Here is a 12769-nt window from a genome sequence, read left to right as displayed (position 1 = left end):
TGCCCCATTCTGTTGTCTTTAGCCAGAGATTATATTTATGATGGTGGCTTGGGCCATTTCAAGGAGTTACTAAATTTCTTCGGTCCCTCCCATGTACACAGGAGGTATAAATGTTGTTAAACTTCTGTGTGTTTTCCTCCTGTTAATCTGCTTTTTCTTTTTAATCTGTCTTTTCATTGCAGGGTTTTCTTAGCCAAGAACCTAGAAGGGTAGTAGGAAAATTATTTAAATTGTCTTTAAAAATTTAACTTAAGAAACAATAAAAGAAAATAGCAAGTGTTGGTGAGGATGTGGAGAAATTGGAACCCTAGTGTACTACAGATGAGAATGTAAAATGGTGCAACTGCTATGGAAAACAGTATGAAGGTTATTTAAAAATTTAAAAATAGCCTCAACATAATAAAGGCATATATGACAAATCCACAGCTAACATCATACTCAATGGGAAAAAACTAAATAAAATACCTAGAAATAAATTAACAAAGGAAGTAAAAGACCTATACTTGGAAAAAATTAAAAATAGGACTACCATATGATCCAGCAATCCCACTTCCAGGTATTTATCCAAAAGAATTGAAAACAAAATCTTGAAGAGGTATTTGCATTCCTATGTTCATTGCAGCATTATTCACAATGGCCAAATAAAGTGTTAGCATAGGTAGCTAGCTACTTATTAATAAAGAAAGGAAGCAAATGGAATCATACATTAAGCCAGGGTGGGGAACATCCGGCCCGCAGACCCTATAAGGTCCACGGAATCATTTGGTCTGGCCCTGCCAAGGCATTAGGGGTGAGTTAATTAAATGTTTGAGCAAATATAGCAGGCTAATTTTTAAGTTGATAATTTTGTACGGCCTGCAAATGATGTTATAAATATCCAAATGGCCCTTGGCAGAAAAAAGGTTCCCCATCCCTGCTGATTAAGCCTAATAAACTAGGGAGTTGAATCAGACATTAAGCCTGATTCACTAGGAAGCCACAGCATTCACAGTCCCCCAGAGGACAGCCACATTCTCAGCTGAGGGGCCTTAATCCCAGAGCAGGCAGGAAGAATCACTTTCCGATCTCCCCAGGACACTACTGGCCCAGAGCTGAAATGATCAAGGGGAGGAGTGGGGAAATTCCTTTGCTAGATGCCTGTGCAGGAGAAAGCAAGATGGCACAGGGGGAGAGGTAAGCACATGTTCAATAGGAACCAGAGGAGGCAGCAAAACTGAGGCATATGCAGTAGGAGCCAAAATGGTAACATAAAGGGGAAGAGTACAGCTTGGGAAAATCTGTGGAAAGATTGGATCGGATAAAGGGTATGAAACTCTGGAAGATCTGGGAAAGGGATTGGATAAGGGGAGAATCCAGCACAGCCCCGAAGAGCCCGGAAAGAGACTGGTTAGTGTGAAAGAGAACTTGCTGTCACCCTGGCCTGGCAGCTCAGTTGGTTGAAGTGTCCTCTCATAAACCAAAAGGAGGGAGGGAGGGAGGGTGGGAGGGAGGGAGAGAAGAGAAAGAAAGTCTGCTTTCTCCCAAGCCCAAGGTAATATAGTCAAAGCTTAACCAAGGCCCATCTCGGTAGCAGGGGTTCATTTGTTCAGCCATGCAGCTCCAGGCACAGCTCTAGTGCAGCCGGGAACATAAACTAAGCTAGCCAGACGGGGACAGAGAACGAGCTGGATTAACCTTTGGCATGAACTGGACTGAACTATGAAAGCTTTGGATGCCCTGCTGATGTCAGGCTAATGGCACACCATACCTGGGCCCTTGCCTTCTGGGTTTGGTGAGGACAAGTGTGGGTCTGAGGCCCCAGGGACTGGACTTATTCCACAGAGAGATGGAACTGAGTCACCTAATAAGATGAGACATGGGGCACCTGGGGAAAGTCCTTTATTTTTGCTCCAATAAATCTTACCACTACATCTCATCCTCCTAAGAGTGGATCCCTGAAATGCTTTTCTCATGACTCTATGGGAAAACCCTATTTCCACCAGCAACAAAAGGATGAACAGATAAAGAAAATGTGGTATATACATATGTGGATAAAAAAGGGGCCACATACTAAACCTGACAAGCTCAGGGGAGGCCTGCATGGTGGGCCTTACAAACTCAGAGACCTAAAGTAACTACATAGGATGGTCTGAAATTAAAACTTCCTAACTAAAAGGGAGTCATGGTGGGTAGTCATGTCCTAGCCAGCATAGTCCTGGGTTTGTCAATCTTTACCTTAACTGAGCCTATCTATTCTGTGTTTGCATCTAAGATAACATCTCTTTGGAATGTCATAGTAATCCTCTTTTTTTCAGACCTCTCGGGCACAACTTCCCAAAAGCATGAGACCCCAGAACCCCTCATTGTTATCTTGCTGCCCAAATACCATCTCTTTGTGCTATATATGTTCATTGTTAACTGTCCCATACCCACTAACATACATATCACCAATAGATTTCATATAACACAGCTTAGGTCTCCCCCTTTGACTCTGATGTATAAAATAAGCAGTAAAGCTGCCATTCTCTAGAGCATTTTCTCAATATGCTGAGATTTTGTTTCCCAGCAACTGTCATCGGGTTGGTTCAAATAAATTCATAGAAAATCACAGAAATTCAGGTTTGGATGTTTCTTACATCAACATTTACAAAAGAATATTCAACATTAAGAATGAAGGGAGAGAAGAATCCAAAAAGCAATATTTTTCATCACATGCCAAAAATGGGATAGAGAGGAGGAGTGGCAGGCCTAAGCCCCTCCAATTGTCCCTTGAGAGGTACCCCTCAGCCCACCTCAGTATGGTGCTGGGTAGAGGAGATACCTGGGTTCTAACCTCTAAACAGGGGAGACCCCAGCCTCTAGATAGAGGCCATTTTATTTTTTATTCTGATTAGCCATTTTAAACTAACAAGGAATAAAAAAAAAATCCTGATCTAACCAGAAAAAAAAAAAAAAAAGAATGAAGGAAGACCTGCCATTTGGGACAACATGAATGAACCTGGAGGACATTATGTTAAGTGAAATAAGCTAGTCACAGGACAAATACTGCACGATTCCACTTATATGAGCTATCAAAAATCATCAAATTCATAAGAGGAGAGAGTAGAATGTTGGTTGCCAGGGCTGGGGGATACAGGAAAATGGGTTTATGAAAAATTTTGAGAGATCTGCTGTATAACAATGTGCACAGCACATTGTATAACAATGAACAGCACTGCACTGTATACTTAAAATTTGTTAGGGGAATTGATTTCATATTATGTGCTTTTATCACAATGTTTTTTAAAAGTCTCTATATAGCTCACTCAGAGTGGCTCAGGGGTTAAACGTTGACCTATGAACTTGAATTTTGGGCTCGATCTCCAGTGTGGGGTGTGCGGAAGGCAGCCAATCAATGATTCTCTCTCAACATTGATGTTTCTCTCTCTCTCTCCCTCTCTGAAATCTATCTATCTATCTATCTATCTATCTATCTATCTATATTTTAAAGTCTCTACATAGGGCACTGCTACTCATTGAAGTAGATAAATGTGGAGAAGAAAGATGTTGAGAGTTTTCCTAAAAGAGAAGGTAGGCAATAGGCTGTAAGGCAGACACTGAGGAGTGAACTGGCAGTATGGGTCTCTCAGCAGGTAGGGAGGAGCCCAGCCACCTACACAGAAAGCGTGGGCAGCAACCCCTTGAGTCCTCCCCAGAGCTTTACATTTGCCGGGGGCATGACCTTGAACAAGTTAATTAACATCTCAGCGCTTCGGTTTCCTTGTGTATAATTTGAAAACAATACTACCTAATTCTCAGAATGCCTATGGGCATTCATGGATATAATTCACGAAAAGCACTGCCAACGTGGGGCTGGTGCAAGGTCAAGTGCTCACATCACATTACTAACATTGATTATTATTATTATTATTATTATTATTATTTGGGGTGAACAGTGCACAAAGGTCTCAAAGAGAGCAGAGGGCAAGGGAACCTCAGTAATTTGCCACTGTGAGCAGTGGTTAGTTAAAATAAAAAAAAGATGAGAAAAAATGATAAGGCAACTCCCCTTTGAACCTCGATCTCATAGTCACTCTGATTCCTATGCTTCTAACTTTGGAAGGGTCTGAGTGACTGGCTCAAACTCTCTTCTCCCCAATCCCCCACCCTTCATCTCCTCTCTCATCTCTGGCCTCCCAAATCAAGGGGTAAAGAGATCCATTTATATTTTATACCTATAACGTCATTTAATTCTGCAGCAAAATAAAAAGATGTCAATGAAAGGAAATGCTGCAATTTGTGCATATGCAAGACTCTCAAGATTCAAAGTTTTTAGCAAGTCTAGCACAAAGATGCCCAGTGTTTTCTCTGGCGATATCTTCAGAGGCTAAACTGTGATTAATAGCCCAGAAAGAAGCCTTTGAAGCAGGATTGGTGACATCAAAGTTGTAATCCAGGGGTGGCGGGAGCTTTATAATGAGTGGGAAGCATTTTCACACATTTCAAAAGGATTTACAGCGTGACTAAACAATAGACCTCAGCAGATGTGCCACACACCTTTTAGAAACATAACCTGTAAGAAGTTTCCATTTTAATTGAAATGTAAATACACTGTTCACACTTCTTTCAAATGTTAAGAGCATCCTCAGTACTTTACCCCTAGTCAGTGTTGTGGGCTGAGGATACCTCATTCCCCTAGGGCACCCTCCTGTGCTTCCCTAAAATGTGACTACCGAGGATGACAACGTATGTCCCCAGAGAAAAAGAAAGTCAGAGCCATCTAATGGAATTTATATCCTATGTAGGAACTGGGTTAAAAAAGAATCTGAAGTGGAGCTTGCAATGACCCCACACAATTTCCCTGCTTCCAACTTAAGGAGAAAGAGACAAGTGGTCTGAAGACAGAGCTGGGAGTTTTTTAAAACGGCAATTTCCTGCCTGCCTCAGACAGAGGATTTTCATCCCTTGGAAAGCACCCAGCACCCATGATTTCATCTTTAGTCACCTCTAAGAATTGCCTGAAAGGAGGAGTTGCTGTTCTAAATGATCACGCAAGGAATTCGGCTTCCCTCTGCTGCCCCCTATGGGTTTGCAGGATTTGCTACAGGCTTCCAGTGGTGACTGCTGGTGAGCATTTGTACGGGAAATTTTCCTGTTTTAATTTTCCCTAACACAAGAAATAGGCTAACAAGCTTATTAATGATTGCAAAGCAATGCTGAAATGCAAGAGAGTTGTGTCTAATTGCTACCAAAAAAGAAGCTCCAAATAAGAAATCAAATGCTTCAATTCATCTGTTGTCAGATTATCTGAGTAGACCTGAGAACTGAAACCAAATACCCTACAGTCAGCTTGGATATTGAGAACCAAAATCACACCTACAGTCTACATGAAAATGACCTTGTGCTATTACTGCCTTTATTAGCATGAATTTCTTTTCCGGGAGCCTCCTGTCCCAGCAAATGGTTTGATGATTCATTACAGGAGCTTCCCTAAAGACCCAGAGCCCATCAACTCTTCAATGGAAAATATCCACAGAAACTTTAAGCCCTATGATTCTGCAGATCCCTCATTTCAAAATTCCCACCTCACTGTTTCCACCAATCATGGACTGTTGTATTGTGCGTGATCCTTACCCAATTCTTAATCAAGCTTCTTCACTTTGAAAGACCCTCTTTACATCAAATTTGATATCTCAATAAATTCTGACCTGCCTTTCCTTCTCCCAGACGCTGCAAAGCTTTGAGAGGTGATGGTCTAAGCAATGAACTCTGCTTTGTTTTGTCAAGAGATTGTGTGGCTAATGTTTAGGGAGTCAGCTTGAGACAGACCTACACTACTGAGATTTATGCAGTGATTGAAATGTTCTCATTTCAGGTAATAACACTGTCCCTAATAAAAACGCAAGGGGTTAAATTCAGTAGATGTTCAAAACATACTATAGTATTTGTATGTTTAAAAAATAACCTAGTTTGTCTTTATATAACTATAAGAGGCCCGGTACATGAATTCGTGCACCATTCGGGATCAGGCCAAAGCCAGCTCTCCAACATCCCCTGAGGGGTCCCAGATTGCAAGAGGGTGCAGGCCAGGCCAAGGGACCCCACTGGTGCACGATTGGGGCCGGAGAGGGACTTGGAAGGTTGGCCAGCCGGGGAGGGGTCATGGGAGGGCTCCAGGGCATGTCTGACCCATCTCGTTCAGTCCTGATAGGCCAGACCCCAGCAGCAAACTAACCTACCAATCAGAGTGACTGCCCTGGTGGTCAGTGAACATCATAGCAAGCGGTTGAGCGGCCTTAGTATATCATTAGCATATTACACTTTGATTGGTTGAATGGATGACTGGATGACCGGACACTTAGCATATTAGGCTTTTATTATATAGGATCTATCCTAAATCTATAACAATAACCTGTTTTAAATTTGATACATTGAGGTAACATAAAATAGTGAGCAAAAATATGACACAGTTGTAGGAGCCAAGAGAGAAAATGTGAAGTTAGATTTTGTTCTGCAGTTTTTACCTCCTCCCTTGGCATGTATCTGTGGCTCTGAGTGTTAGTATCAGTAAATGGGTAGGGGGATGGTGGTAGAGCTGTAGTTTTGTGGAGAGAAGAAATCAAGAGAAAATAAGAGGCCAACCGTACTCCTGGCTGTTTTATTGAAGAAAGATATGCACTCTCTTTTCTGAACACACAACCTGCCTTTATCATGTATATAGGAAATTCAAAGCCAAAAGAAACTCCTTTCCCATTTCTGTATTGACTTTCAATTGGCAGTTGCTGGCATCTTACAGAATTTCTGCATGATGACTATTTGCTTAAAGGAAGCCAAACCAATGTTTTTGCTATTTTTCATTTAGAATGTGAACTATAGCTTTAAAGATTTGTGACCTAGAGGTTTTCAAATTTGTAGAGCTGAACTAAAAATAGTATCTCCTTTCCTCCTTAAGCTTTAAAACTCATAAACAAGATGTCAGCCCAGCAAACAACTGTACAAAACCATCAGAATGCTTTCAGAAGGTAACAAGGCTTCCCTTCCTAACTCAGTCAGCAGGGGAGCTGAGGCCGCTTTCCATATTTTATGGCCACATTGGTGGAAGCTGCCAGTTCAGTCTATGTAAATGACAAGTCTTTGCCCTTCGTAGAGCCAGGTTAAAAAAACTCTGGGCATTGTTTGCCTTTCCCACATTTTTGGTGGCGTTTGTGTGGAAAGAACATGGCTGTTAAATGGCTTGGCATGTATTTATTCACACAAATATTGGAGCCTAGACTGTTGATATGTATCCAGGAAGACTTGACTCATTCAGAAAAATATGAAATTCACACACATATCAGCACCGACATCACTGATATGTACGAGTCACATACATCAATCTCTGAGCAACATCCATGTGCAACAGAGTGGTCTTTAGTCCAATCAGTGCTAGTCCTGGACAAAACTGTAACTTTGCAAAGAATATATTCAAGTCCTCCCCCCACCACCCCTTTTCCCTCCCTGTTTCCACTTCGAAGGTGCAGCATGGCTTTAATGCTATGTCATCTCGCTACCCTGACAACCAATTCCCCTACTTCCATGCCCCACCCTGCACTTTTCCAGGCAGCACAAACCTCCATATCCTCATCACACCTTTCCTGTCGGCATTCCAAACCTTCAGTTGTCAGCTCTCTTCGGACAACTAATCCAGGTCTAATTTGTTCATGGATAGATAAATGTATTGTATTACTTCACTCAGGTAAGATGTTTACATGTGAAGGAGAGAATTTGTCACTAGGTCAACATTACACTGTTCCTTGTAGCTCCCTCTCACAAAAGGGTCCACCCATCTTACACCACATTGCTGGACCTTGATCTTGATGAAGCTGCATGAACACAAAGGACTTGTTCCATGGATGCCATGGCAGGTTGCTATGGCGCACGAGTGGAGGACCACTGATCCACTCAAATTCCTTGTTTGACATAAAATACAAGTGAGTCATAGAGTGTGGAAGTGATTTGAAGTCCATCACAGGCCTGGGATAAGAGTCTAGGTTTCTCAGTTTCAAGTCTAGTGTCCTTTTCATTGCTAAAGAGGGAGAACTAAAGAAGCACTTATAGTTCCAAGCACTCAACCATCATCTTGCACAATGGGACGTTAACAGCCTCTTGTTTTCTGAAGCCCAGTGTGGCTTTCTCAGTCTTAATTGAAAACACAAGGAAACAATGTGCTTCACACAAGGAAGTCATATAACTGACCCACCATCAATAAATAAGGTGTGTTGAGGGACTTTTTATTTTTTTTTATCTGCAGTACTCAGTTTATTCTCTTTTGACTGAGCATTTTATCTAGGATTCTAGTCTCAGACTATGGAATGTCACTTTTCTACGTGCCACTACCTGACCCATATGAGATTTTTTACTCAAGACTTTGGCCTCATTATCATTTGTAGTAACTAACTGGTATGAGGCCCTTAGTGGCTTGTATCCAAACCATTCATTCACGTTTGGCCACGAAGATGAATAAATAATCCACCTGCAGGCCACTGGAAGAGTGAAACAGCAAAGCTTGGGTCTATGGTCTCACCAGCAATTTATGATGCCTTAATAAAGCCCTCCTTTCCCATGCTTTCTCCCTCCAAAAATTGCCCCCATAGTTAGTGAAGGGGTTCAGAACAGGCCTCCCCAAGATGTTCTACTTTGGCATGTGGATTATTTTGAGCTGAAGAAAATCAAAATCTTGTGGACGCAAGAGAAACTTTTACTTCTCCCTTAAAGACTTTAAATTTGGAACCTTGCCAATAATAGACGTTATTACCAGAAATAGGTTTTTATGACCTATCAATGGGGCAGCACAATTTTCTAATTACTCAACACCTGCTCTTGTTATTGTCCTGTGAATTACCCTCCTCCCCTCTGAAGCCTTGGGGCATCTCCCCTCATTCCTGAGCTCAGGATGCCATATACACCTCCTTTTACCTTTCTGTCTCTGAACCTCTCATACATATGGGGTCTCTGTACATATGTATGTAATTAAATTTGGTTATTTTCTCTTGTTAATCTGTCTCATGGAGATTTAATTATTAGGCCAGCTGAAAGAATCTAGAAGGGTAGAGAAAAATTTCCTCCTCCCCCACCTTAGTACTTTCACTGGAAGGGAGTGGCAAGTCACTTGTCTTTATCCTTGTAATTTTAATTTGCTTTACTCATAGCTGATCACCATGAGCAACTAGCAATGACTCTGTCTCTGTGGTATCTTTCCAGTTACTCCTCCTTCTTCACTTTGTTATTGTGGCTAAAGTGAGCTTATTCAGATGTCTAATTTTTATATTACTTTTCTTCTTTAGCACATGAGAGGGGACAAAGTTTTTTGCTCCCTCTCTGCAATGTCTTAAAGATTAAGTAATTCAAGATGCTTGCCTTCAACATCGTAACATATATTCTCCTAGTAAAAAAATTATGCTTCTTTCAGTGTCCATTTTAGCAAATACAAGCCATTTTGGGGAAAATAGGTATTAATATGAACATAGTTTTTATTTAAGTGTTCAGACTTCGTTGTGGTACAGTTTAAAGATATGGACTCCAGTTGTGCAAGAAGAGATGCTTTTACTGACTCAGCTATCAGTGCTAAAGTGAACGGTGAACACAAAGAGAAGGACCTGGAGCCCTGGGATGCAGGGAAACTCACTACCAGTGAGGAGCTAGAAGCTTTGGAAAATGATGTCTCTAATGGATGGGATCCCAATGATATGTTTCGATATAATGAAGAAAATTATGGTGTAGTGTCTACATATGATAGCAGTTTATCTTCATATACGTAAGTTTAAAAAGTTTGCTTTTACTTTAATGCATTTGTCTTTGGTTATCAATTTAAATTATGATGTTGAATAAATTCTGTTGCTTTTAAATTAAACAATTCTGTGAAAGCATTATCTATTACTCCCTAAGCTGATAAATTCCCAATAAAACAGGGAATACACATAGTTTACATATACTCTAAATGTATGCTCTATAAACATTTTATAAACTAAATTAGCAAGTCTAGTAGTTATGGGGGAATAATCAATTTAACTGGTTTTGGAAATGTTATATTCCTTTAGGGAAAAGATAACATAATTCAAGTTTTGATTTCCAGTAAATATATCACCGTAACTCTCTTACGGTTTTACCAGAATTTCAGACTCTAAACTCCCTTAATAGTTGGTTGTGACAGTTATATAAACTATGACTTTACTCACTTTGCTTTTTGTTTTCCTCATGTTTCAGGGTGCCCTTAGAAAGGGATAATTCAGAAGAATTTTTAAAACGAGAAGCAAGAGCAAACCAATTAGCAGAAGAAATTGAATCAAGTGCCCAGTACAAAGCCCGGGTAGCCCTGGAAAATGATGATAGGAGTGAAGAAGAAAAATACACAGCAGTTCAGAGAAATTCCAGTGAACGTGAGAGTCACAGCATAAACACGAGGGAAAATAAGTGTTTTCCCTAAACACTTAAAATAAAATATTCCTGGACAAAGAAAAAAAAAAAATAAAAGCACTCAAGTTTGCCCTCGCTGGTTTGGCTCAGCTCAGCCTGCGGACTGAAGGGTCGCAAGGGAGAGGCAGAATGAAAGACTACAGTGCAAGTCTAGGTTTAGACCACTCTTCCTCATTCAGAATTCAGGCACTGCCTCCACCTGGGCAATAGAAGCTGTTTGGGGGACCTAAATAAGAAGCAGTGTCTAGCACTGAGGAAACAGATTAGAGTGGAAGGGCTGAAAAATTAGTTACCAAGTCTATCTCTAATTCCACAGATATAAATACTGAGAAATAACTTGAAGAGCACATGAGCTGATAAGACTCCCTGAGCCCTCACTAGGAAGGGCAGAGAAGGGAGCTCTCAGAAGGGCTTGCCCATCTCCAGCTGCCGGAAGCCGGTCCATCCTTGCTGCTTCACACAGTCGCTGCAGGAAAGAAACATCTGCACAGCATATGTGTCAAGGGACCTGGCGTATATAGCATACTGTTCTTAATATGTTTGCTCCCCTTAGCACTATGTATTTTAACCAAGGTCACCTCTCCGAGAAAGGTTGTTTCCCCAGGTAGGGATTTTTCCCTGAAGTTAGGGAGGGGATAAAACCCTTTAACTAAGTGCCAGGCGGGTAGTTAATCACTTTAACTACAAACAATCATGCTTAAGCTACATAATCTTTACTCCCTGGAATGGAGATAAGAAACGCCCTAACCTTTGCAATAGAAATTGACAGGATTAAAATCAACTGGTATAAATACAGATGTACCAAGACAATAAACACCAGAACTTGGCTAGAGATCCTGGCTAGGCTGCTGATCAACTGAAGGCTGTCTCCGTGTCATTCCTTCTTCGCCGACTCCGTCCACACCTTTGGGAACCCCTGGACCTGCTTGGGTTGGACCCCAGCATTTGGCGCCTGAACAGGCAGCAATAATACAGGTAATAAAAGAAATATGTACTGCTACTCTTGTGGCTTCTCTGGGCACTTTCGCAGAGACTGCCCAAATAAAAATAATAATACTCAAGCCAGATGGCAAGCTCCTCGACAGCCTGGAAATACATCAGGGAATCATATTAAGCCTCCAAAAACTGTTTTTCCCCGACGTCAGAAAGGATTCCGTTGGGCAAAGGAATGTAGATCAAAAGAATCCAGTTCAGGGCCAAAACATGAAGAAATAATGGAGCGTATTTTATTTAAGTGTTCAGGCTTCGTTGTGGTACAGTTTAAAGATATGGACTCCAGTTGTATGCTCTATAAACATTTTATAAACTAAATTAGCAAGTCTAGTAGTTATGGGGGAATAATCAATTTAACTGGTTTTGGAAATGTTATATTCCTTTAGGGAAAAGATAACATAATTCAAGTTTTGATTTCCAGTAAATATATCACCGTAACTCTCTTACGGTTTTACCAGAATTTCAGACTCTAAACTCCCTTAATAGTTGGTTGTGACAGTTATATAAACTATGACTTTACTCACTTTGCTTTTTGTTTTCCTCATGTTTCAGGGTGCCCTTAGAAAGGGATAATTCAGAAGAATTTTTAAAACGAGAAGCAAGAGCAAACCAATTAGCAGAAGAAATTGAATCAAGTGCCCAGTACAAAGCCCGGGTAGCCCTGGAAAATGATGATAGGAGTGAAGAAGAAAAATACACAGCAGTTCAGAGAAATTCCAGTGAACGTGAGAGTCACAGCATAAACACGAGGGAAAATAAGTGTTTTCCCTAAACACTTAAAATAAAATATTCCTGGACAAAGAAAAAAAAAAAATAAAAGCACTCAAGTTTGCCCTCGCTGGTTTGGCTCAGCTCAGCCTGCGGACTGAAGGGTCGCGGGTTCCATTCCGGTCAAGGGCACATGCCCGGGTTGCAGGCTCCATCCCCAATAGGGGGTGTGCAGGAGGCAGCCAATTGATGATGCTCTCATCAATGATGTTTCTATCTCTCTCTCCCCCTCCCTTCCTCTCTGAAATAAATAAAAATATTTAAAAAATAAAATAAAAGCACTCAAGGTTAACTTTTGATCTCAGAGGTATCCAAGTCTAATTTTCACATATATCAATGAATTTGTTTTCTTTCAAGAAATGACTATTCCATATCACCTAGCTCCTTTTTTTAAAAGAAACTTTTCTGAACATTTAAGTGTATATCTTTCAGAAAAACCACAGAAGCTTAAAAGTCTAGAAAGTAAGGAGAGGCATACTGAGAAAGGTAATACTCTATAGGAAACAAAACTTACAACATGCCTAATTGGCCAGCATTGCTCATAGCTAAGCTACACTGCCACAGGTTTTCTGGATACCCTTACACCCACATTTCTCAT

The 12769-nt window shown here is 40.8% G+C and overlaps 1 protein-coding gene and 1 long non-coding RNA gene across 2 annotated transcripts in view; one reads left to right on the top strand and one right to left on the bottom strand.

The window, feature by feature from the left end:
* MYO3B (myosin IIIB) overlaps positions 1–12769 on the bottom strand; it is a 443210-nt gene that overhangs the window by 232852 nt on the left and 197589 nt on the right. The gene's annotated exons all lie outside the window — the stretch shown is intronic.
* On the top strand, positions 158–2881 carry LOC106727373. The gene is made up of 3 exons (XR_001363557.1): positions 158–167; positions 206–212; positions 2656–2881. It is a non-coding gene; the product is annotated as an uncharacterized LOC106727373 (long non-coding RNA).

The sequence above is a fragment of the Myotis brandtii genome, unplaced genomic scaffold (genome assembly GCF_000412655.1).
Source record: "Myotis brandtii unplaced genomic scaffold, ASM41265v1 scaffold112, whole genome shotgun sequence".
Lineage (NCBI taxonomy): Eukaryota > Metazoa > Chordata > Mammalia > Chiroptera > Vespertilionidae > Myotis > Myotis brandtii.
Note: the sequence above shows the minus strand (reverse complement) of the source record. Positions and strands in the feature narration are given on the sequence as shown.